General features: G+C 36.5%; 1 pseudogene; it reads right to left on the reverse strand.

The window, feature by feature from the left end:
* The window catches only part of LOC148764260 (uncharacterized), a 99,935-nt pseudogene that overhangs the window by 67,714 nt on the left and 5,623 nt on the right, over positions 1-26,598 (reverse strand).

Consider the following 26,598-nt stretch of genomic DNA (forward strand, 5'->3'; position numbering starts at 1 on the left):
TTTAATAAATGGCTAGAGTTAAGGTAATATATATATTAGCTCTAATCACCCTAAGCATATAGTCATTATAGGACCTATCTAAGCTTTATAGTTTTTTCACCAAGTAAACCTTTTTTTCATCAAAATTTTCTTTTGTTTAACACTTTATTCTTTTTCTTCTTTGTTTTCTTTTATTTTTCTCAATATTATACCCCCAAACTTATTTCTTTTATTAAGTAGTGAGATGAATACAATCTTGCTTTTGATCTTTTAATCACTTTTCGTTTTTACTACCTTTTCCGCTATCTAGCTCATTACACTTCCTAAATTGATTTATACACTTAGGAGTGACAGATGCACAAATTGAAACTATTTATGTAAGGGTCTAGGCTACTAATTAAGTGCTTAAAGGAATAAAAGGTTACATTAGGCTCTAAGGGGAATTCTAAGGATAAATATATAACAAGGTTGGCTCGAAATACTCAGATGGTCCAAAGATTCACCTCGATAGAGAATCAAACAAATTCTAGAACTCAAGACATAATTCAAAAATTCACATTTACATAAACCTTCTCTCGTTATGTACTATGAATCTAAGTAAAAGACACAATACTCAAATTGTAAAAATCACATACTAACAATGAAGTTTAGCATAAGAATTTACATAATACTCAAAAAAATATTCACATGTTTCAAAGAATCAAAATGAGAATATAACTAAGTTCTCATCATTGCATAGGTAAATTAAAAGAAATTGGCGCAATTAAATCTAGCTCAAGTTTCTAAAACATGGAACAAATTAAATGATAATCAACTTAACTAAACATAAATGCAAAATAATTAAAATAAAGCTTAAAAAGTGAAAATTCTCCCTTAACTTAAAAATAACATTATCCTTAATGTTACAAAAAGTAAGGAAAAGGAATACTCCCTTGACTTGTTGTCAACCTCTATTGGTAATCCTCCTCTACGTCTTCATTCTGGTCCTTCACTGTTGGGTCATTTGTGAAAGTGGGAAAAATAGCCATATCCATGCCAACATGTTCAACATAAGCTCTCTTCATATGTTCAATTGATTGCATACATGTCGCATGATGATCCATTCAAAGTTCATGCCATTCCATCTTTTGAGACATGGAAAAATGTTGAGAAGGCCATTGTGGTGGTGGATGGCATGGAGCTGATGAAGAACTGCCTCTGGTAGCCAAATACTCCCAAACATATAACTTTTGTATAATTCTCGCATCCAAAGGAACTTTGGGATGCAAAATTTCTTCACTTTTGTCCCAAAACACTCCCACTTTCTTACACAAGGACGTGATCAAGGATACAAACCAAAGGCCATCATGGGGTAAGCAAGTAGCTTGAATAATATTGTTGAACACCACTTAACCCACATTGATCGACATCGTAGAAACAATTGCATAAGGTAAAATGACTTTGTCCTTTGTCACGTCACTAAGATGCTTCAAAAGAAGTAATCTTGTTGCCAAAAGTGATATTATAACTTGTGATCATTCCTCATGGCACTGGCTTTAAAAGACATTAGTACACCCTTATTCATGTTCCACTTTGTACCCTTATTACAAAGTACCCCCATAACTTCATTGATGTCAACATTGCCAGCCAAATATTGACCACACTCATCACGTTCAATGTCAAGTAAGTTATAGAATTGACTAATCGTCTGACTATCAAAGCGTACGTGACATCTTTGGACAAAGATTTGTCCATTCTCATGTTCAACAACATTGGCATAAAACTCTTGAACAATAGGTAATGCTGCCACCTCAGGTTACTCACAAATAAGCCTATGAACATAACCATAATGGGCGGGATGAAGATCAATGCCTCGCTTTAGAAAAGGGACTTTTTGCATTATGGATTGCAAATGCCTTATAGCCACCTTGGTAGAAACAAATTTACTCTAATCAAAGTAAAGTACACTACCACTACCTCTGGCTCTCTTCTTAGGTGCCATTAAACAACAAATGTGTAGCAATATGTACTCAAGTGTCAACAAAAATACGCAATAACACAAATTATTCCACAGATGTTCCACTAAAAGTACTAGTGCACAAAGACCCCACTACCACGAATACTATTCAAGTGTAGAATTTTTTTACTATTCATAACTTTATACCGCTCAATCTTTCAAATATTCAATGTAGTAGCATTTAAAAGCAAGCACACATACTAAAATCTCAAATTAATCACAAACCCACTATTCAAGAACCACAAGTGCTTCTCTAATAGCTAAATCTACCAAAGAAGACAAATCTTCAAAAAATAAGTCCACTTACATGAACTTTCTACTGAAAAATTGGTTGTTGAATGAATGGAAGATGATTTGCTTTCTTCAAAAGAGTGTTTGGTGCCAAAGTTGTGAATTTTTGAAAGTAATATTGAGTGGATGGAAGCCAGAGAGAGAAAATAGGAAGGTAGAGAAAGAAAAAAGACCTAAAAAGTGAAAAGGAAGAGAGAGGGGGCAAGTTTATAACATGAGGGCCTGAGTGGGCAATGCGGTGCTAGCCTTGGAGTGCCACAGCGCTTTGGCCTTAGACCTTAATATGGGGGAGTGAAGGCACCTCGGTGGTGGGCAAAGGCCATTGCGGTGTTCCACTCTCGAGTTTTTGTATGGAAGGGACTTTTTCAAGGGCATCATGGCCTTCACACCAAAAACGTTACGTCATTGGTTTAATTTTTTTTGAAGAAACATAAAAACCTACAAAAAGAAAACAAAAAATTATTAATCAAAACATCAAAATATTAAACGTAAAAATTCAAAATTTAACTAAAATAGACTAAGTGAAGAAAAATTTGGGTTATCTCTCAAGCAACACTTTTTTCATAGTCTTTAGCTAGACTTTTTCTATCACTCACTTGGGATTAGAAAGAATGATAGAGGATCATTGACGATCAATGTCACATCCCTAGTAATGCTTCAACGCTACCCATTCACTTTAAACAACTTGTTAGTCGTACCATCAACATTTTCCATTACACCATTCGGAAACACTTTTGACACAAGAAACAGTCCTGACCATCTTGACTTTAACTTGCCAAGAAATAGCTTCATTCGAGAATTGAAAAATAACATATTTTGGCCTAGCTCAAATCGGTGAGTAGTCCTTCTGTTATCCAATTTCTTTGTTTCCTATTTGTATATCTTGGCATTTTCATAGGCATCGAATTTAACCTCGTCTAACTCATTAAGTTGAAGCAAACGCTCCTCACGGCCGCTTCCAAATTAATGTTCAATTTCTTTATTACCCAAAAAGCTTTATGCTCCAACTCAACTAAAAGATGGCATGCTCAACCAAAAACTAAACGAAATGCGGACATACCAATCGATGTCTTGTATGCAGTCCTATACACCTAGAATGCATCATCAAGTTTCATAACGCAGTCTTTCTTTGATGGAGATATAACCTTTTCTAAGATTCTCTTAACCTCTCAATTTGAAACTTTGACTTGTCCATTTGTTTGGAGGTGATAAGCAGTCGCTACCTTATGAGTCACTCTGTATTATGCAAGTAAAGCTGTGAAATATTTATTGTAGAAATGGCTTTCTACATCACTCACTATTGCACTTAGCGTGCTGAATCTTGTAAAAATGTTCTTCCTTAGAAACTTCAACACCATTTTAGCATCATTTGTTGGCAATGCTGATGCTTCCACCCACTTCAAGACATAATCAACAACCGACAAAATGTAGCAATTGTTGAACAGAAAGGTAAAGGGTCTTATGAAGTCAATTTCTAAAACATCAAATATTTCCACCTCCAGAATGCTATTGAGTGGCATCTCATATCGTCTTGAAATGTTTCCGACTTGTTGACAACTATCACAACACAAAACAAAATTGTGAGCATTTTTAAAAACTGTTGGCCAATATAAACCTAACTGAAGGACTTTGGCTGCCATTCTATCTCCTCCAAAATGTCCCCTATACTCTGAAGAATGATAACCAGTCAAACTACTTTCAACCTCTTCCTTTGGAATGCACCTTTTGAAACTCTATCCTCACATTTCTTAAACAAAAATGGTTCATCCCATACAATAAATCTAACATCATGAAGAAATTTCTTTTTTGATGCAAAATTTAAATTAAGGGGAAGGAGTTTACTCAAAATATAGTTTACATAGTCAGCATACCAAGGTAATCTCTTTTGATCAACAAGTAATAATTACTCATCAGGAAAATTCTCATCAATTAAAGTTAAATCCTTACTTTGGTTGTAATTCTCCAACTCGATAAATGGTCCACTACTTGATTCTCTGTGCCTTTTTTGTCTCTAATTTTCAAATTGAATTCTTGTAGTAACAATATCCTCCTTATCAACCTTGGCTTGGCATCTTTCTTAGCAATCAAATATTTAATTGCAGAGTGGCTAATATAAACAATAACTTTGGTGCCAATCAAGTAAAAATGAAAACTTATCAAATGCATCAATAACAACGAATAAGTCTTTTTAAGTAGTAGCGTAATGAATCTAAGTTTCAGTTAAGGTTTTGCTACCATAGTATATAGAATGAAAACGTTCACTTTTCTCTATCCTAACACTGCACCTACAACATAGTCATTAGCATCACACATAAGTTCAATGGGAGTGACCAATCAAGAATTACAATAATGGGTGCAGATGTCAATCTCTTTTTCAATTCTGTAAATGCAACATGACATGCATCATCAAATTTAAAGGGAACATCCTTTTCCAAAAGGTTACACTATAGTTTGGCAATTTTGGAGAAGTCTTTAATGAATCATCGATAAACCTGGTGTGATCAAGGAAACTCCTAATACCTTTTATCAAATTTGGTACTGGAAGCTTATTGATTGTCTCTATCTTCGCTTTGTCCACCTTCAATCATTTGCTTGAAACCTTGTAACCAAGAACGATGCATTCTCTTACCATAAAATGGCATTTTTCCTATTTTAGCACCAAATTTGTCTCTTCAATTCTTTTCAAAACCTTTTCAAGATTCAACAAACATTTATCAAAATTACTTTTAAAAATAGAGAAGTCATCCATAAATATCTATAGCATTTTCTCCACCATATTTTAAAAAATAGCCATCATACATCTTTGGAATTTGGCTAGAACATTGCACAATCCAAATGGCTTGCTCCTAAAAGCAAAAGTGCCATAAGGACAAGTAAAGGTTGTCTTCTTTTAATCCTCCGGAGTTATTGTTATTTGATTGTATTCTGAATATCCATCCAAGAAACAATAGTACTCTTTTCTAGCTAGCTTATCTAGCATTTAATCAATAAAAGGTAAAGGAAAGTGATCTTTCCTTGTGGCCTTGTTGAGCTTCCGGTAGTTCATGCAAACACTCCACCCAGTTGTTGTCTTCGTAGGGATAAGCTCATTATTCTCGTTGCAACCACTGTCATCCCACCTTTCTTTGGTGCACATTACATCAGACTTACCTAAGCACTATCCAAAATAAGATAGATGATGCCAACGTCTAGCCATTTAATGATTTCTTTCTTCACCACCTTCTTCATGATTGGATCAATCTTCTCTAATTCTTGATGTGGCTCTGTGATCATCTTCCAACAAAATTTTATGCATGCATATTGAAGGACTTATCCCCTTAATGTCTGTAATTGTCCACCCTAATGCTTTCGTATGCTCTCTCAGAACTCTCAACAACTTATCCTTTTACTTGTCAGTAAGAGTAGATGAAACAATTATAGGAAGTGGACGAGTTACCAAGATATGCATACCTCAAATGATATGACAATGGTTTAAGCTCTAACTCAGGAGGTTCTTTAATAGACGCTTTATTGGTGAGGATGAAGAAGATGAGAGATTCAATTTCTTAAATTGTGTCCCCAAGACTCAAGATGGAGCATTCAACACATTTATACATTCCAGGACATCCTCGTTACTTATTTCAGAATCCGCAATCAAGGAAGCTTCAAGTAGATTAGTAAGGTGGCTATCCCTGAAAACTTCATTTGTGATCCTATCAACCACATTCACTATAAAACACTCATCATGATCATTAATAAACATATTAAAGGTTACCTCATGATATTGCACTCGCAATGTAAGCTCTCCCTTCTCCACATTGATGAGTGCTCTAGTAGTGTGTAAGAAACGTCTCCCAAAGATGATAGGAACCTTTATGTCCTCCTTCATATTAAGTACTATGAAATCTATAGGAAAGATGAATTTAGGGTAAAATACACCCACCCTTAAGTTTTAATCAAAATTTCAAGTGGGTCCATTAGTTTTCGAAATAGACACTCCCTCCTAAAAAAATATCTTCTGCTAAACATATAGGTCCAACCGTTAGTCAATCGTTAGTGTTTTCGTTAGTTTGACGATGTGGCAATATTGAAATGATAATTTTACCCTTTATTAATTTCAAAAATTACAATTATATATTTTTTATTTTTTATTAGTTTTACTTTTTATTAATAAAAAAATAACATTTTAGTCCTTTCATAATCTTTATTAATGATGTTTATACTTTTGGGATAGAGTGCCCATTTCAAAAACTAATGGACTCGCTTGAAATTTTGATTAAAATTTAAGGGTGTGGGGGTATTTTACCCATGAATTTATTAACTTTCATGAGCACATCTTCTATTATCCCTGTGGGGATATGTGAAGGTTCGTTTTGCCAATTGTAAAGTCATGGTAGTAGGCTTAATCTCCCCCCAACCCAACTTATTGTAGATAAACAAAGGCATCAAATTAATACTTGGCCCCAAATGACTCAAAGCCTTGGCAAAAAATAATGCACCAATTGTGCAAGGAATAGTAAAGCTGCCAAAGTCCTTAAGCTTTAGAGGAAGCTTGTTGTGTATGATTGCACTGCACTCCTCAGTGAGTGCCAGTGTCTCAAATTCACCCAACCTCCTCTTCTTGGACAAGATATCCTTTAGAAATTTCACATAAAAAGGCATTTGCTCTAAAGCCTTAGCAAAGGGAATATTGATGTGAAGCATTTTAAATACCTCCATAAATTTTTGAAATTGGTTCTATTGCTGCTATTTCTTGACTCACTGAGGAAAAGGAGATGGTGGTAGAGTTACCTTTGCTTCCTTTCCTTGACACCACTAATTGGAAATTACAATTTGTGTCCCACTCACAATTGTCTTGCCTTTCTATTCAACTTGCTTTAGGTTGCATTCAATTTCCTTATCGCTTCTCAAAGTAATGGCTTTGACATGTTCCTTACTTTCCCTCCTAGAATTTGCCTCTATATCACTGGGTAAGGTCCCTTGAAATATGTTGTCTATGAAGTTAACGAGTGGACTAACTTGGGTCTCAAAATTCCTTAGTGAAGCCGCTTGACTATATGTAAGGGCATTAGTCTTAGCCATATACTACATCAACAATTCCTCCATAGATGGTTTCATTTCTAGAATAGAAGCTGTTGCTTATTGTTGAAATCCGAGAGGCATATTCGGCCTTGGTGTTGAAGATGACCCTTGATTATTGCCTTGAGAGAAGTTTGGATAATTCCTCTACCTTGGGTTATAAGTGTTGGAATAAGGATTGTTCTGTTGTCTGTTCCCCATAAACTGAACTATCTCTATACTGCTTAGACATTGATTACTACCAGGCCCATCTCCACAATACTCACAAACTATAAATGGACTTTGAACTAAGTTAGCACCAAAAGAATCAATTTTTTTACTTAGAGTTGCTACCTATGCTGATCATGTTGAAATGGTGTCTACGTCATGTAGTTCAACTACTCTCCTATGCATTGATCATTCTGATGGCCATTGATAATTGTTTGATGCTGTCTTTTGCAATAGGTCGTATGCCTCATAGTACCTCTTATCGCGACATTAATAGTGGTTTGAACTTGTACACTCAACCCACCGTAGAATGTTTGCACTCAAAGCCACTTTGGAAGACCATGAAGCAGATCCTTATATCTCTCCCAAGCCTCATACAATAATCTTGCATCTAGCTGCATGAATGATGTGATATCATTCCTCATCTTTGTTGTCTTAGTGGGAAAGAATTTAGCAAGGAACTTCTGAGCAAGGTCATCTAATGTCATAATGAACCTAGTAGGAAGCGAGTACAACCACACCTTAGCTTTGTCCCTTAATGAAAAAAGGAAAAGTATCAAATGGATTGCATCATCTGTGACTCTATTGTGTTTAAAGGTGTCACATATCTCCAAAAAGTTCGAGATGTGGGCTTTTAGATCATCATTTAGAAGTCCCCCAAACTGGACTAAAGTATGGATCATGGTGATGATGTTCGGCTTAATCTCGAAATTGTTGGCTTAAATAGCCAACCTACAAATGCTTGAAGGAAGCCCTTGTACCAATGGAATAACATAATCCCTTAAGCATTCTTTTCCATTATTCGCTCTTGGATTTACTGCTCACCCTGTTGATTAGCCATTGTATCAGTATGAACAAACCATTATTGATTCTCTCATCAAAATCTTCAGAATGTTCTCTCACTTTCTGGATCATAAAATACAATCTCTAAGCTTTTTACTCTTCTCATACAATTATAGAACGAACTTGAAAAACAAAGAAAAAAAAACTCAAATTAAGACTAATTTATTGAATTTTAATATTAGCAAACTAAATAGGAAACACAAATCCCCCGACAACGGTGCCAAAAACTTGTTGTTAGTTTAGCACACGCATGTATATGTATCAAACAAGTAATAGAGACAATAAGTCTAGAATTGTATCCCATTGGGATTTACTCCTAATGTTTTACTAATCTTATTCTAGTAACTCTATTATATAGAAAATCAATTAAAACTAAATTCAATCAAACAATAAACTAATTAACGGAAACTAAAAATTCATTAAAAAAAGGAAATAGATTAAAACTTAGGATTATGTGTTCATTCAACACTTCATCTGACATCTGTTTCTCTCAATATTTACATTCATAAGTAGTTTTGCTAACCTAGAATCCAAACATATACACAAGTCTCTGTTGAGATGCTTACATAAATACCTAACTTAATTGAGTCACTATATGTCTATGGTAATCAATTAAATAAGATTCATTAAACTAGTGTTCTAATTTGGTTATGTATAGCATTTAGGCGTATGTCTTCCCTAATTGTGAATCAAATCACCTAAGTGATGCGAACATAAACTATTGAAACCTTAGTCCAATCTAAAATCACCTTGTCGAGTCTCATTCAGATTCACAAATTATTTAATTATTGGCCAAACAATCAAAAGCATTATGAACAAATTTGAATAAGCAAAATCATATCTATTCATAGTAAATAAAAGCAAAAAAAATATTCAAACTACATGTTGAAATCCACCACAATCCTAGAAAGGTAGTTTAGCTCATGATATCTAATAAAAACATTGTCCAAAGGAAATTAGCCATTAATCCAAGTCAAAGAAATTAAGAGAAAAACAAAAGTAAAGAGAGAAACTAATAATTGAAGCTTTTCAATCTCAATTCTCTCTCAAATTCTTTTACTTTCTTGATTTGTTAATGGTTCTTTTTCTCCAAAATAATTGATTGCCGTCCTCTATTGAAAACAGATTAAAAGGTCCCTTAAATAATTCACAAAAGCCCTAGTTTACAAAAATCCCCTTAAAATTTTATTTTTGGAAATACGTCTGACATTGCAGCGCCCTAGCCTCAAGTGTTAGTATAGTGCTCATTTTTCTTCCAACGCCATGACCCTCAAATCTCGGGTCTTACTATGGGACACTAGTGCATCTTGGTGCCATAGCCTTGAGTAACTCAAGGTCGTAGCCTTCACTTCCTTGTGCTACCTTGTGCATAACTGTTGTAATCCAACCTTTTCCAAAGCAATTTTCAACTCGATTTGATCTGAACAAGGCCAAGTGGTAAACATTAAAGTTGTAACCTTATCTCTTAGCTTTACAATGGTCAAGAATCACGTCAATTGGACTTCTGTAGCTCAAGTTATCCTTGAAATACTATAATATATATGAATGAAGCTATCACCATACTTGCACAGATCTTCATCAACTAAGGTATTTTCATCAATTTTCTTACAAGAAAAATAAAATAAATCAACAATAACTAAACTTAATGTAATTTAAAGAAAAATAATATAAAATTAAACTAAGATTACTTAAACTAACAAATCAACCTATATTAAACTAAATTAAGCAAATTAACTAAAGTACTTAAATTTTGAACATAAAATCTAAAAAACTTAGCTACTTAAGTCCCCAAAATGTGATAAAATAACTCTATATGGTAAAGTTATCAATAGAGGAAATTGTGAGAAATAGCCCTCGTCATAAGGTGATTTCAGAAATAACCATCCATATAAAGTTATCTATTTTTAACCAAAACTAAGCATAAGTAGACCAAAATGCCCTTGAAAATATCGTGGCAAATTAAGCTCCCGATATCTCCCTCTAGCCGTAGAGAAAATAGAAATAAATGCTTAGCTGTTTAAGCTCGCTCTCTTTCTGCTCTCTGAACTGTATCAACTCTGTCAACTCTTTGTTAAGCACCATCGTCATTAGCACTCTCAGCTCTCTGAACTGTATGAGCTCTATCAACTCTCTATTGAGCACCATCGTCATCGTGTTGTGGTCTATCTCTCGGCATTTAACCATTTTGTCGTCGATAAACAGACCCTATAGCGAAGATGACATCAAGGTGTGTTATTGGATTTATTGCTGCAACACATAAATTTCTGAAACTTTTTATATAAATTAGAACATCGATTTGAAACATTGCCTAGAGTTGTTATACGCCATGCATCTATAATACACATGGTGTGTAAAAAATATATTGAAATAACATATGTTAGCACTTAACGTGTAACATTTTTATTTAACAGGGCTTGTAACACATTGGGAACATGACGTGTAACAATTTTTGAACTTGTGTGTAACATTTTTGAACATGGTGTGTAACATTTTTTGAACTTGCGTGTAACATTTTTGAACATGGCGTGAAGCATTTTTTCAACATACGTGTAACATTTTTTAAACATGGCGTGTAACATTTTTTGAAAATGGCGTGTAACAACATGAGTGACAAATTTTAGAATATGGCATGCAATGTGTAAAATGATTGACATATTTTTTGTTTTCAAAATTTCAATGGAGTTCCAATTGTGCGACTTGTGATAAGACATGGTGGTCAGTGGGTTGATGGCATTTACAAGGGTGGTGAGTCATGAATATATGGAGTTAGGAGTGATTTGTCATTTACGGGCTTGATGAAGCTGATTAATGATGTTGTTAGGGTAAACTCAGAAATTGATGAGATTCAGTTACATGTATTGATCAGTATAACCAGAGAGCTATCACGCCTAATTATCAAAAATGATGAGGATGTTGCATTAATTTTGCTAGAATAGAGGAATGGCTGTGTATGTCAGCATTAAGGGATACCAAACAAATGTCATGTCACACGAAGAAGCTGAACATGGTAATCAGCTAAATCAAAACGAGATTTACAATGCTTCAAATATATCACAGCATTCAATTTGTAACCCACAATAATGGAAATTGACATATGCACAAGTGTTTGTGCAGCTTGGTAGACACACGACATTCACAGAACAGTTGGCTAAACAATTTTGATCAAGATGTGCATCAAACCAATTACTTGCTTCTGTCCAACAAATGCAACGATCTAGTGAAACTATAGAGGGTGTAATGCCATTTCAAATAAGAATACAAAACTTGAGGACAACACTGCGACGTTGGAGGGTGACATTGCGACACTCAAGGATAATACTGCATCTGATGAGGGAAATAAGGATTTGTTCCCTGCTGTTGAAGATAAATTTGATGACAATTCAGATGATGGGCCTGATGAATGGCATGATGACAGTTCAGACGATGACTGGCTTTATGACAGTGACATTCCAATTTGCAATAATGTTTAAGGCGAAATGGAACTTGTTGGAGGTGTTGACGTAAGAGATGTTCAATGTGATGACCCCATATACAATAATCCTATCGCTGGTGAAAACGGGATTCATTCCCCTGATACATTGCTCAATAACAATTATCAAGAAATGGGAAACACAGGGATATCTCGTACGTGGCTAATTTCAGGTGCAGAAAGGTTCTCCTTCCAAACAATTAACACTGAGGAATCGACATGTGTCGATGATCGCTAATACAGAGGAAGAATGTTTTTCTCGAAGGTCGACTTGAAACAAGCTTTGAACATGTTGGCTCTAAAAGAGCAGTTTGGGATAAGAGTAAAAAGGTCATGTAAAGGTTGCTATGAGGTTGGTTGCAAGGACAAGGTATGAAAGTTCGGTGTGTGTGCAACGAAGTTACCTAAAGAAGAATATTAGCAAGTTCGGACATTGCACAAAGTACACCTGTACTGTCGATGGTTTACAAGGGCAATTTCCAATCACGAGTGTGAAGATAATTGATGAACTTATGTCATACAAGCTTCAGGCTAATGGTGTAGCATTGAAACTTAAGGACATAATTGGTGAGATGAGGGTTCAATAGGAATTAGAATGCTTGTATGGTAAGGCCTGGCAAGCGAAAAAGTATGCAAAGAGGCTTGTTTTTGGTCTCTCTAAGGAGTCATTCAACTACTACCCTTGTATTTTTATATGTTGGAACAAGAAACCCCGGCACAGTCACTGCAATTGCTACTGATGAGGCACAAAGATTCAAATATTGTTTCTAGTCATACGGGGCTTGTATTTAGGGGTTTAGGGATGTAATGCGTCCTACGGTTGCAATTGATGCTACACATCTAAAAGGCAAGTTTAAAAGTGTTCTGTTTGTCGCTGTATGAAAAGATGCAAACGAGTGCGTATATCCAATTATGTTTAGCATCGACCATGTTGAGGACAAAGACTCATGGATGTGATTTCTTAGCAAGCTGCATGATGCGGTTGGTTGTCCTGAAAATAATATGTTCATTTCTTATCAGCATCTCAGCATTAAGAAAACAATCCAAAATGCATATCCAGAAGCGCATCACAATTTACGCGGTTACCACTTTTAGAAAAACTTTAAAAGTTCGAGTGTGATGACGTTTCAATGATTTTCACCCTTGCTCTAGATTACTATCAGGTTTTCGATTTCAACAGACATATGAACCAGCTTAAGCAGATTCACGTCGAAGCCCACGCTAAACTTATGAGAATAGGCCCTGAGAGATGGACATGTGCACGTTTACTGGCAAGGCGATACCAACTCATGACATCCAACATTGCGGAATGTGTTAACTCATGCTTGAAGCATGCAAGACAAATGCCAATAACTGTTTTGACTGAGTTCATTAGAGACATATTCCAACGTTGGTTCCATGACCAGTACGAGGGGGCCGTCAAGGTGACCACGCCTTTCAGCCCTTAGGTTACCAGCCAGTCGAGCAAACAGTTCAATAATGCACATCGCTTTGTAGTTAAACCTATCAATCGAGTGGAGTTCGAAGTTAAAGACGAGAAGATGGATAGACTTGTAAACCTTTCCAAGAAGACGTATTCATGTTGTGAGTTTCAAATAGATTTACTACCATGCAGCCATGCCATTGCAGAAATAAGGTCAAAATATCTTTATTTCTTATTTGAACCCTAATTGACATAGCATTTACAATATGCTTGAACACTGAGTTCATTGTATTTTTTAGTAAATGCAAACGTGAAGCCGTTGAATTCTATGTTGACTATTGTAAGACAACCGTTTTGATGAAAGGTTATGTGGGGTCTATTCGCCCGGTAAGGTATCCTAGTGAGTGGGACATCCCCCCTCATGTGAAACAAATTGTCGTCTTTCCACCACCTTGGCAAGGCCAAGAGGGAAGACTTAGGAGGATAAAGATTCCATTGGTTGGTAAAAGTAGTCGAGCACGAAGATGTTCACAATGCAATAGGTACGAGCATAACAGATAGAATTGCCCATCCCTATTTGTAGTTTTGTCCACAAATCCAGCACCATCTCCAAGTCAATTGGTGCCTCCACCAGTGCGACGACCGAAAGCATGTTCAAGTTATAGACAAACCGATCACACATGCAACAATTGTCCATTACGAAAGACATGTCTAAAAACTTAGGGTGTGTTGTGGATGAAGACAGCTAATTTTATTAATTTCCTCTAATTTTTAAGGGTTTCAAAGTTAATAATTTAAATTTAAATTTAATAGAATTTGATTGTGGTATTAGGGTTTAAATAAAATCAATTTAAACGTAAATGTAAATAAAAGGTAAATTCTGTAAGAGTTGAATAATTTTAAACGAATGTGTATTTGTAAATTGTGAAGGTTGTAACTAAATGGTCAAAAGACTTGAGCAGTCCTTGTACTCGCCCATTTCGTTCAATTTAGTCCTCTAACTTAAACCAAAGCAATTTAGTTTCTTGATTTTGGGAATTTCTCTAATTTAGTCCTTCCCCCCAACAGCGAACGTGGACGTGGTGCTAACTAGGCAAACTAGGTGATGTGCAACATATGTGTAACTGGTTGAATGATGTGAAGATGCCATGTCATTACATATGATGATATGGCAGTGCCACGTCACCTGAGGTTATGGTGTGGCAATGACACGTCATATTATCAGATTGGGTATGATAGCGGTACAAGGGCTAATGTGAATAAAATTTCAATGTATAAGGATGAAAATAAAAGAAAAAATATATTATGCTAATTTTATAAAAGAAATGCCACGTGGTAGTTTGGATCAAATGGTGTGGGGGTGAGATTTGGCTTTTAGTATCCATTTCTCCTTAATCATGATAATTATCCCTAAGCAGTGGCTAAACCCTCAACCAACCGCTATCCATGCCGAAGCCGTTAACCTAAGAAATTTCGACAAGCTGAATCGAGAGAGAGCAAAAAACTGAGAGTGAAACCCAGCGTACGTAATAAACTAAACAAAGATTAAAACATAGGCTAAAAACTAAATTGAGAGTGAAAAATTGAGAAACTTTGAAATCGAAAACCCACTTAAAAGCTTGAAACCCAACCTAAAATAGACAAACCTTGAATTTAGGGACACTTGAAAGCTGAAATCGAGAAAGCTGATGGGTGAAAGCTCAAGAGAAGGAAGAAAATCGAGAAAAGGAAGGGGAAAGGAAAAGGAAAAGGAACAGGCTACTGGTCTAGAAAAGTGCAGTACGGAATCATTAAGTTAATGATGAATAGTATTAGGTTATGTTTTTAATGTTTATTGATATAGGGTTTTGTGGTTTCATTTTTTATTGTTGTAGATGTATTTGTTTATACTATTAGGGTTTGGTTTTTAATGTATGTTGATTTGGCTTTGTTTTTTAAATTTGTTATTATTGTTGACGTGTTAGATAATACAAATAAAATATAGGCAAAAAGTAATGCACCAAGATTCTCCTTGATTCAGTTTCCAACTTTGGCAGATTATATGACTTCATGTGGGTCCTTTATGGTGGTTAGGGCACATAAAGAGGAGTATGATGTTGGGAATAAATTATCCATTTTTGACACATGGTTGACAGCAATATCTCAAAGTGTGTATTAAACATTTTAATATGACCCTCAAAACATACTAGTAAATGAAATTGACATGTGAGGATGTGATTGGAACAAAATTGATTGGATTTAGTATTTGTTTAGATCTGTTGACCTGTAACTTTTAATTGGCCATGACTAAGTCTATATATTGTTGAGCTGTAATATATTCCTATGTCTATTATTTTGATTAATGTTTGTTGATTGGCTTTTCAAATTTATCACACAGATAACAATCGCTTTCAATTATGCTTTCATCATGGGGGGATCTTAGTTCATGAACCCAAGTTTGCATATAAGAGCGGGAAAAGGAAGATGGTTGATATACCGAATATTGATACCATCTGTTATTGGACTCTATTACAGACGGTAAAGGCTTTAAAATATGATATAGAATTGATTAAAGGCTTATATTTTAAAGATAGGAATAGTTTGAGAGCAATTTTAGATGATCAAAGTGTGAATAGTTTGTGCGGATTACTTAAGGAAAAGGGTATTCTTGTTGTTTATGTTGAGCATGGGAAGAATACTAACATGGTACTTAATGCTTGAAGCACTCAATGAGGATGTGCAGTTTTTATCATCAGATAATGAAGTTGGAGATGAAGAATGTTTAAATGAAGATGAAGAAGGTTTAAATGAAGATTATTTTAAGACAATATGGTTAAGTGATTAAGAGGATTATGAGTTGGCAATGGCTAGGGAGAAAATTAGAGAATTTAATGAAAACAGAGATAGGTTGCTGGCTGTTGCATAAGAGGAATTAGATGAGGAAGGGCCATCTAAATCAACAGCTGTAGGTCCATCAAAAAGTACTGGACTCTAATTTAAAGCTGCTGGTGGCTCATCTGAAGCTACTGGAGGCCCATTTAAAGTTGTTGGAGGCCCATTTGAAGGTGCTAGAGGCTAATTCAAATATGCTAACGGCCCATCCAAACTTGCTGAAGGCTAATTTAAAGCTACTGGTAGCTCATCTAAAGCTGCTAGAGGCCCATCTGAAGCGACTAGAAATGATGGAGGCCCGACTGTTGGACCATCAACGGTAAAAGATCATAGTGACTATATTGACTCTAGTGACCCAGGGAGTTACATTTCCATAAGCTCTGGGTTTGAAGCTGATATGGCATAAAGAATCAGGTAGAGTGGACCGTTTTGTACCTCGAATCAATTGATATCAAACTTCTTTGTGGGTCAATCTTTCAAGGATCCGGGACATTTCAAAGTTGTTTTTTTTTAGTATAGCATGGCCAAATGGTTTTCTTTCATTTTCAAAAAAATGACAAGGTCAGAGTTAGAGCTAAATGTGCTGGAATTGGATATGAGTGGGAGATCCTAGCTTCAAAGCATGAGAATGATAACTCCTTTAGAGTGAAAACCTATCTCAAAACACACAATTGTATGCCTATAATTAAGAACAAGAGAGTGACAACAAGGGTTGGCTAGTAAGTTGAAAGATGATATTATCAAGATGCCATTCCTAAAGGCAAGACAAATCATAGTGTTGGCTAGAAAACAGTTAGGTGTGGCAATTAGTCTGACAATGGCTAGAAGAGTCAAGTTATCAGTGATAAAGGAAATACGAGATAATTATGTAGACGAGTTCAACAGATTAAGACAGTATGCTAGTGAGCTTTTAGAGAGAAATTAGGGGTCATCAATTAAAACAGAGGTGGATAGGTCTGCACCAGATGAGGTAGCAGTTTTTCATCGAATGCATATCTGCTTTGGGGCATTGAAGAATAATTTTTTAAAAGGTTGCATATAATTTTTTAAAAGGTTGCATATGTATATTTGGATTGGATAGTTGTTTCTTGAAGGGGTTAGTGAAAGGATAGCTTTTGGTTGCTATGGGCCGAGATGGGAACAACCAAATGTTCCCTCTTGCATGGGTAATGATTAGTGGTGTTGAGAATAAAGACCGTTGGAAATGGTTTTTGGAGCTCTTATGTGCTGATTTGGGCATAGAAGATGGAATGGGATGGACCATCATCAACAACATGCAACAGGCATTTTTTTTAAATAAAATAGTAAATAAGACTATTAAATGTTATGTACTGTATGTATGTTGTGTATCTTTTGTATGAATTTAATGTTTAGCTTTTATATTGAAATAAATAAACATATGCTGTAAATTATCTCATCATTCTTTTCCACGATGAAGATCATAAATTTTAGCTCCTAAACTCATGCACAGGTTGCCATCTGTGCATGAACTTTCAGAACAGTATGCTGATTGTTGACAATAAATCTTTAATGTATATCTTCTCATTATTTACCATATTTATTTTGTTGTTTTAGAGTCTTTTTAGTGCTATCAGTGAGCTTATTCCCTTCGTTAAACAACGAATGTGTGCACGACACATCTACTCGAGGTGGAGGAAGAAGTTCAGAGATGAAAACTTAAAGTTCCAATTTTGGTGCTGTGCTAGATCCCAAAACCAGCCAGAGTTTAAGAAGCAAATGGAACTTCTATGTGCCATGGATGAGGTTGCATAGAATCACTTGATTGAGAACTGGGATGCCGTGCATTGGTGTTAAGCATTCTTCTCCGATTTCTCCAAATGCGATGTTGTTAAGAATAATATGTGTGAGACCTTTAATGGAGTAATTATAAGAGCAAGATACAAAACAGTCATCAACATGCTTGAGAATATTACACTTTATGTCATGAGGTAATTGGTTCAAAACAGAGAATATGGCATGAAGTGGACTACTAAGTATGGCCCTCGTATACTCACAAAATTAGAAAAGTCTATGGGGCTAGCAATAAAATGGGAAGTGGATTCAAATGGGGCCTCTTTGTATGAAGTATTCTAAGACAATCCTCAAAAACTGGTAAGGGAGAGTTACACGGCCTCTTTGCAGCATGGGACATGTAGTTACCTAGCTTGGGACATCAATAGAGTGCCATGCCAGCATGCCATTAACGTTATCTATTATGAGGGAGAGGACCCTACAAAGTATTTAGTAGATTATTTTAAAAAGACTAAAAACCTCAAGGCTTATGAACAAGTGCTCTGTCCTATTAGAGGCCCAATGTTCTGTCCTAAAGGAAATGTCGAGGTTGTCTTACCTCCATATGTAAAGAGATCTGTTGGACGACCGAAAAAAAAGAGGAGAAAAAAAGAAGGTGAAGGGCCAAAGAAAAAGATGTCAAGGGTGGGAAGGATAATGAAATGCTTGATTTGCCATCAAGAAGGACACAATAGGTCAAATTGTCCAATGTGACATGTAAGTGTTATGTATTATGCATCTTGTTGCTTCATTTAGTTATTATTTAGATCACTAGTTATTGACTTTTTAAAATTTTTATGTATAGGGTCAAACAAGCACAAAAAAAAGTCAAAGTCATAAGAGGAAATCTGAAGCTGCTAATAGAGCAAGTGAAGTTGTTGCTGCTGCACCAAGTGAAACTGCTACTGGTGCACTAAGTGAAGTTGTTGCTAGTGCAAGTGCACTTCAGACTACTACAAGTGAAGGTGCTGCTACGTCCACTGCATCAAAGGTTGTCAAGAAGAGGAAAAAATGAGGGCAAATACTAAATGAGGGCTACAAGAGAAGGTGCTGTTTATGGGAGTGATTTCCTTTCTTTTAGGGTACAGCAGATCGTTTTGATAAAGTTTTTTCTTATTTGTACTATAACTTAAGCTTCAAAATGTTGGAAAGATTGGATGGTTGATGTTGCACAATGGTTCCTATTGGTTTTCATTTTGTTAATGTTCACATTTTCTTAAGGTTGAGTTACAGGTATTTTTTTAGTCTACATCAATTATGTATAATTTATGGTGTACAGGGTTGTTGGTTGTTTTCTAAAGGGCCATGTCATTGATTTTTATTTTTTAGGGGTGATTGTGACTGGCATGGTGTTTTTCTTGTTAAAAGTCTAACCATTAAGATTTTTACCTTTAAAGAAATAATTATTTATTTCTCAAACTAACATTGAAAGAAATGGTCATAAGCTAATATATGGCTCAACTGACTTTTGTTTTTAGTCTAATATATTTATTATTGAAATGATAGAAACAAGAAAAGACACTTAATAATCTAAAAACTCGGTTAGTTATATTTTCATCCTCATACATTGAAATTTATTTCAAGTTAGTCTCTGGATTGTGTAATTTTCTCCACTTTAGTCTCTTTTTTCGTGACACGCTGAGTGGTAGCAGATTTATGGGGCGACACGTTGAGTGGAAGCAAATTTATGACGTGACACATTGACTTGTTGCATATTGATGGCGTGACACGTTGAGTGATAGCAGATTCATGGGGTGACACGCTGAGTGGAAGCAGATTGATGGCGTGACACGCTGAGTGATAGCAGATTGATGGCATGACACGCTGAGTGTTAGCAGATTTATGGGGTGACACGCTAAGTGGTAGCAGATTGATGGCGTGACACGTTAAGTGGTAGCAGATTTATGGGGTGACACACTGAGTGGTAATAGATTTATGGCGTCACACATTGAGTGGTAGCAGATTGATGGCGTGACACGCTAAGTGGTAACAGATTTATGGGGTGACATGCTAAGTGATAGCAAATTAATGGCATGACACACTGAGTGGTAGTAGATTTATGGGGTGACACGCTGAGTGGTAGCAGATTTATGGCATGACATGCTGACTTGTTGCAGTATTGAGGGGTGACACGCCATGCTCCAACAGGGTGACACGCCACATGGTTGCAATATTAATTTAAATTTGCATCAGCCTTGGAGATTTATAAGCACTGTGTTTAAATTGAAAAATTAATGTATAAAATGTATGAATATTAAAATTAATAAAATTAATTGTATCTACAAAAAAATGTACATACAACTCCGGATATGTTCAGCGTTCGCTCTCACAACTATTAGAAAAAATTTCTAGAGCGTATTGGCAACACATATTAGTAATCATATTCTGCTTAACTCTGATCGGTTCTGCTTGCAAAAGATCATCAATGTACCCTATGGTGAACATACCGTAGCTGACATTATCATTCTAATGATGCACTTTAGCTTTTGGCAAATGAATTCCAATGGCATCAACATCAAATCTCGTGTCTTTCTATGTGTTTTGTTGAAATAACTGGCTTGGTGGTAAATGATTGGCATCATTGTTGTAAGGGGTGTCATCTGAGCCGTACGCACTCCGTTATCCTTAGCATCCGAAGTTCTTACGGAGTCCACCACTTTGATCGTCCACCTCACCAAGTCGAACTTCGCAACCACCCAATGCTTACCCACATTGCAAGGCATGAGGATGAAATCGACATCTTCCCATTTTTTGTTGTATGTCGGCCTCTCACCCTCCACGTACCCCCGTAACTCATTTAGAATTTCCATAGTGGGCCGGCCATTTTTAGTTGGAAATGTGGTGTATAACATATGGATGGTGTCTTGTGAAACATGCATACATTAGCTTACACTTAATGCATTCAAAAACTTTAGTATTTTCATAATTGAAAAATTTGCAAGTAAACTTGTGAAGAATATCATATCAACCACGCATGCACGAGTGTTGTACAACTTTGACTTCAACCCTGTCATCCGCTTACACAATACACTGAGGCATGCGTCTATTTGTTCACTTGTCATTTCCTCTTTGGGATCCTCTAATGTTGCGAAAAAGTCAGCCCCTTGATCCCCTAAGATCTCGATGTTATGCCTACATATGTAACGGAATGAATTTCAAAAGCCTTGTTGGATTAATGTTTCATTAAAAAACAATATTTGCAATGTTATTTAGGAGCTTACCTCGCACACTCGTCTTTCTTGAAAGCTTCGTACGCTTCCACCATTGAGTCCTTCAGATCTCAGAGGCTCAATGACAGGTCAACGTACAGGCTTGCCATGTATTTTCTGGCCATTTTGACCTGTTCTCGCTTAGTTGGGTCTGAAATTAGTGCTGCACGATGATGGACATCAAACGACTTAGGTGACAACAATCGTGACTCGTTGGCTTCAGGAATGCTTTAAGGAAAATGGTCCCCTTCAGCCTGAAGTAATGCAAGGTTCCCATCCTCTCTTGCTGCTGCCCCGACTACTGCATTGGCCTGAGGAAGATGGTCCTCTTCATCCTGAAGTGATGCCAGGTTCCTATCCTCTCCTACTACTGCCTCGACTAATGCATTAGCATGAGGAAGATGGTCTCCTTCAGCCATGACTGAGTGAAGGTCCCTCTCCCCTCTCTCAGATGCATCGATAATCGAGTCAACCACAAGAACATAGTCTCCTTCAGCATCATCTGATTGGAGGGTCACATCCCCTGCCACAGCATCATCGAGAACGTCATCGATATGAGTTACATTCTCTCCGTTAGGACCAACAACGTGATGGTGAATGTGAACCCAGGTTCATCATGCTGCCCATCATCGGCATCATCGTGGTCTTCACCATCATAGTGAGATGAAGGACTACCCTACAGAACGAGACAAATGAGAAAATCCGTTAGCTTATAAAATACCACAAACCATAAATTGAGAACAAAAATAAGACTACATCTGCTAAACATAAACGACCAATATATGAGCGAAGATATAATAACATACTTATGATTTCAGGTCATCTAGAATCTAACCAATGATACAGTCCTCAAATTTTTGCATTGCGAGAGTCAATGACTGAATTGAAGCCTTCAGCTCTAACATGTCTTTTTTATGCTGGTGCAGCTAACGCTTCATGGCTACTCTATCATTAACTCTTGTTGAATGGGTCAGCTGCAATAACATATATTACTATGTTATTTAATAGTCATATATGGAATTGTTGAACATTAACCGTTAGAACTTTAATATACTTATCGGTGGCTCGTTAGCACTGTGCTGTTGAGTAGGATCGATCGGTGGTTGAGGAGCTGTCGTCTCTTCCCTCAACAACAATAACAGAAATTACTGTGTTACTCAATAAACATATGTGAAAATGTTGAACATAAATCGTTAGAACCGATCTTACAGACAGCTCGTTAGCACTGCGTGTTTGAAGAGGACCTCTAGGTGGTTGAGAAGTTATCATCGTATGATCCAACTGTAAACACAAATATGTTATTCAATAATCACTTATGGAATTATTGAACACAAACCATTAGACCTTAGTTATCGGCTGTTCACTGCCATTGCCATGGTCGTTCTCATCCTCCATCAACTCAGCGCCTAATAGCTCATCGTCTCCAATAGCAGTGGTGTGCCTCTGCTTCATGGCACCAACAGCTCTTTTATCCTTCAAGTTTCTCCTCTTTTCCCTCGCACCTAAACCCCAGTCCACTTGATCCTCCATGTGCCCTATTAGCACGTACTAGTGGCCCTCAGATAAGGGGATATCGATGTCCACAAAATACTCCTGTCTGGCCTCGTATGGGGTGGGATCCAAGGTCTCAAATGCCCACAATTGTAAAATAGGTATTGTGATTAAATTTTAGGAAAAATTATTATACAAATTTATAGCACAAATTTGTAGCTGTTCACTCACTTGTTCAAATGACTCCAACTTCTCAACTGCCTTGTAGAAGTCTTTTGACTTCTAATTGCATGCCCATTTGCACATACGTGGGTAGACGTTGTCTTTCAGAACAAAAGGGGTAACTATTTTTTTGAATGCCAGAATTGCCTCCATTACCCAGAACTGTAAGTCAAATGTAACCATTATTAGACTATAAATGATAAACGAGTGCAACCTTAAATTATTATGTCAAAAGGAAACTGAAAAATGTTACGTGACAATACCTATATCACCCATATGAATCCATAAATGTTGTAGCGTAAACGATTATCCTTCTGCAAGTTTGAGGCAGGCACTTCAAACCTCTTCAATAGGTAATCCTTGGTCAACCTCCAAACATAGTGACCCCGAGGAAGACATTCCAAGCATCGATGTCCTCCACCAATGACAAGAGCTAAGGCGTCACTCGTCTACTGTAGTCTTGACCAAATAAAATGTTATTCGCTATCAAGATGAGTGCCATCTTGGTCATGTCTCCTACTCGCTAAAAGCTACCTCTGTGGAACGTATCAAACAACGCCTACAGCTTAACACTCTGCTGCCCGTTTTAGTATCTCGCATGAATTTCGTCGGGAACAACCTCGTACGGTCTTGTGAACACATCAAGCATTCGACCAAACTTCAGTTAAGTGATAAGGCAGAACTCTTACTTTGATATACACGCCTTGCTCTTGCCAATGGCAAACCATAGCTCATGGTCCATTAACTCTTTCTCAGTGATTTGACGAATCATGATGTTATGCAGGAGACCAGTGCAAAAGTAGCCTTCTGGATATACATCCAGTAGCATTCCAAAGCACGTACGCTGGACTGCATCGTACTCTCCTTTCTCTTGAAGAGTCTTGTTAATGTAATCCAGTTGCGACCACTTATAATGGGTGTTAATAAAGACATTGAACGCCCACTTCTCCCTCGGCACAAGAAGCATACTATCAAGATTCTCATATTGTCTGGACTGCATCTGCCAAACATGGCACACATGCACAAGTAACGTAACCTATAATGTGTAACAAGGTATACTGAAGAAAGAAATAAATTTGTTACTCACCATGCATTTCAAGTAAAATGTTGTTACACACCATGCATATCAAGAAAAATGTTGTTAAACGCTACGCATATAAACTTAAATGTTGTTACACACCATGCATATCAAGTCAAATGTTGTTACACGTCATGCATATCAAGTCAAAAGTTGTTACACGCCAACGCTGAGCAGTGTCGTGACACGCCAACCATGGCATGTCTTGACACCCCAATCACTATAATTACTGTCTCCTTACACAAACTAGCCTAAAATATGCAATGTGGGGACACGCCAACCATGGCGTATCATGACACACAAATCACTGTAATTATTGACTCGTTACATGAACTACCTTAAAATAACCAATGTCGTGACACGTTAAAAACCCCAAAAACCAATTAACCCACTACACACCATATCAAATGTTGTAGTTCATGTTACACGATACGTAGATGCAGACCCCTTTCAAACTTTTGGTATGACCATAAAACTAGGAAGAAAACAATTTAAATATAACAATTGCAAAACACGAACATATCAAACCAACCCAAAAAAAATCAACGAACAGAAGAAAGCTTTAATTTGAGATTGACTGACCTTTTTACTGATAACCGACATTGTTGTTGTGATGTCGTTAAGAATGTAAAGAATGAAGTCGAATACTTTGGTACCTTTGGGAATGAGGAATGAACCAAACTCTCTTAGTTCCTTCACACAAACGTTTGTGAATTCTAAAAAATATTTAATTAAAATAAAATACCCTTATAATATTCATTTCATTCATTCAGTGGAAGTCCAAATGTTTTCCTCGTTATTTGCCTATTTTTTTTTCTATTTCAGACCATGGCGTGTGACATATTCAACCCATGCGGTGTCATATGTTCAAGCCATGCCGTGTCATATGTTCAAGCCATGTCATGTCACACGTTCTCACCATGGCGTGTCACACACTCTAAACCCTGCCGTGTCACACCCATGTCACATATTATCACTGTGCTGTCACACACATTATCACCCTACCGTGTCACAGATTCCCTCCATGGCATGTCACAAACTCTAAACCCTGCCGTGTCACAAATCCCCTCCATGACGTGTCACAAACTCTGAACCCTGTCTATCACAGATTCCCTCCATGGCATGTCACACACTCTAAACCTTGCCGTGCCTCAGTCGTGTCACATATTCTCACCGTGTCATCTCACACATTATCACCTTGCCATGTCATAGATTCCCTCCATGGCGTGTCACAAACTTTCGACCCTGTCATGTCACAAATTCCCTTCATGGCATGTCACAAATTCTGAACACTGCCATGTCACAGCCGTGTCACATAGCTCACCATGCCGTCTCACATATTCTCACCATGGCATGTCATATATGAACACCATGGCATGCCACATTCTTACACTATCATGTCACATATTCTCACCATGTCATGTCACATATGCACACCATGGCGTGCCACATTCTCACATTGGCATGTCACATATTCTCACCATGGCATGTCACATATTCCCTCCGAGTTAGGTCACATATTCTCACTCTGTCATGTCACATATTCCCTCCATGGCATGTCACAAACTCTAAACTCTGTCGTGTCACAGTCGTGTCATATATTCTCACAATGACGTGTCACACATTCCCACCATGCCATGTCACACATTCCCACCATGCTGTTTCACAAACTCTAAACCCTACTATGACATAGTCGTGTCAAATATGGCATGTTGTAGCACGACCATTTCCTGCTTTGGATTCACATTTTTCTCCTTTCGGTTCACCACCGTATCAGAGATTTCTAGTTTCACATCATTCTCAAAGCTTTCGATTCATCACGACCAGTTCCTCGTTCAATTTAATGTCACCCTTCTAGTATTATTTGAATTCCATGTCTGAAATATCTGAAGAACCACTTCATGCAACATTATTTTGTTTTGCCCAAGCTTATCAAAAAAAATGGATGTTTTGCACAAAAGTAGATGTTCGTAAATTCTTCGCATATTTATTTTCCCATTTTCTGTGTGTTTGAGAGTGAGCGTCAACGAAGATGTCTCATTAAGGGTATTTTTGTCCTAAAATCTCTTATTTTGTCTAAAAATAGTTAAAATTATGTAGAGGGTTATTTCCAAAAAAACTTTATTTTTAAAGGCTAAAAAAATTTTTTCCCTTATCACTATGTTTGATGAGAATAACCCTCAAGGATCCAAAGCAATTCGGATACCAAAAATCTAGTAAAAGTGATCTTTATAGGTATCACCAACAAGGAGGAGCAATTAGATTGAACATCAAATGAAAAATGGATCATATCTATTTTCTTATCTCTTTTAAATTTGAAGAATGCTTGATTGAATGAAATTTGATTTATTGTGAATTACTTATTTGATCACTGAGTGTTGCTTCCTTTGCATTTGCTTCAAAATATATGTTTAAATATTGATTATGCAAAATTATTGGTTGCAAGAAATGTGAGCATGAAATGCACTTACAATTGAACATAAATGATTTGATGAGGATGATAAGATGATAATTTGAGCAGAACAATATTTGACTACTTAAATTGATTTCATCAATATGAGCTTATAGGAGAGAATTATTTGCCATGCTTGAGCTTATATTGATATTTAGCTTGAGCAAGTTTATCACATATTGAAAATGCTATTATGACTTGTTCTTGATGAAAATGAA

Source organism: Theobroma cacao, chromosome 2 (assembly GCF_053813885.1).
Source record: "Theobroma cacao isolate CCN51 chromosome 2, ASM5381388v1, whole genome shotgun sequence".
Taxonomy (NCBI): domain Eukaryota; kingdom Viridiplantae; phylum Streptophyta; class Magnoliopsida; order Malvales; family Malvaceae; genus Theobroma; species Theobroma cacao.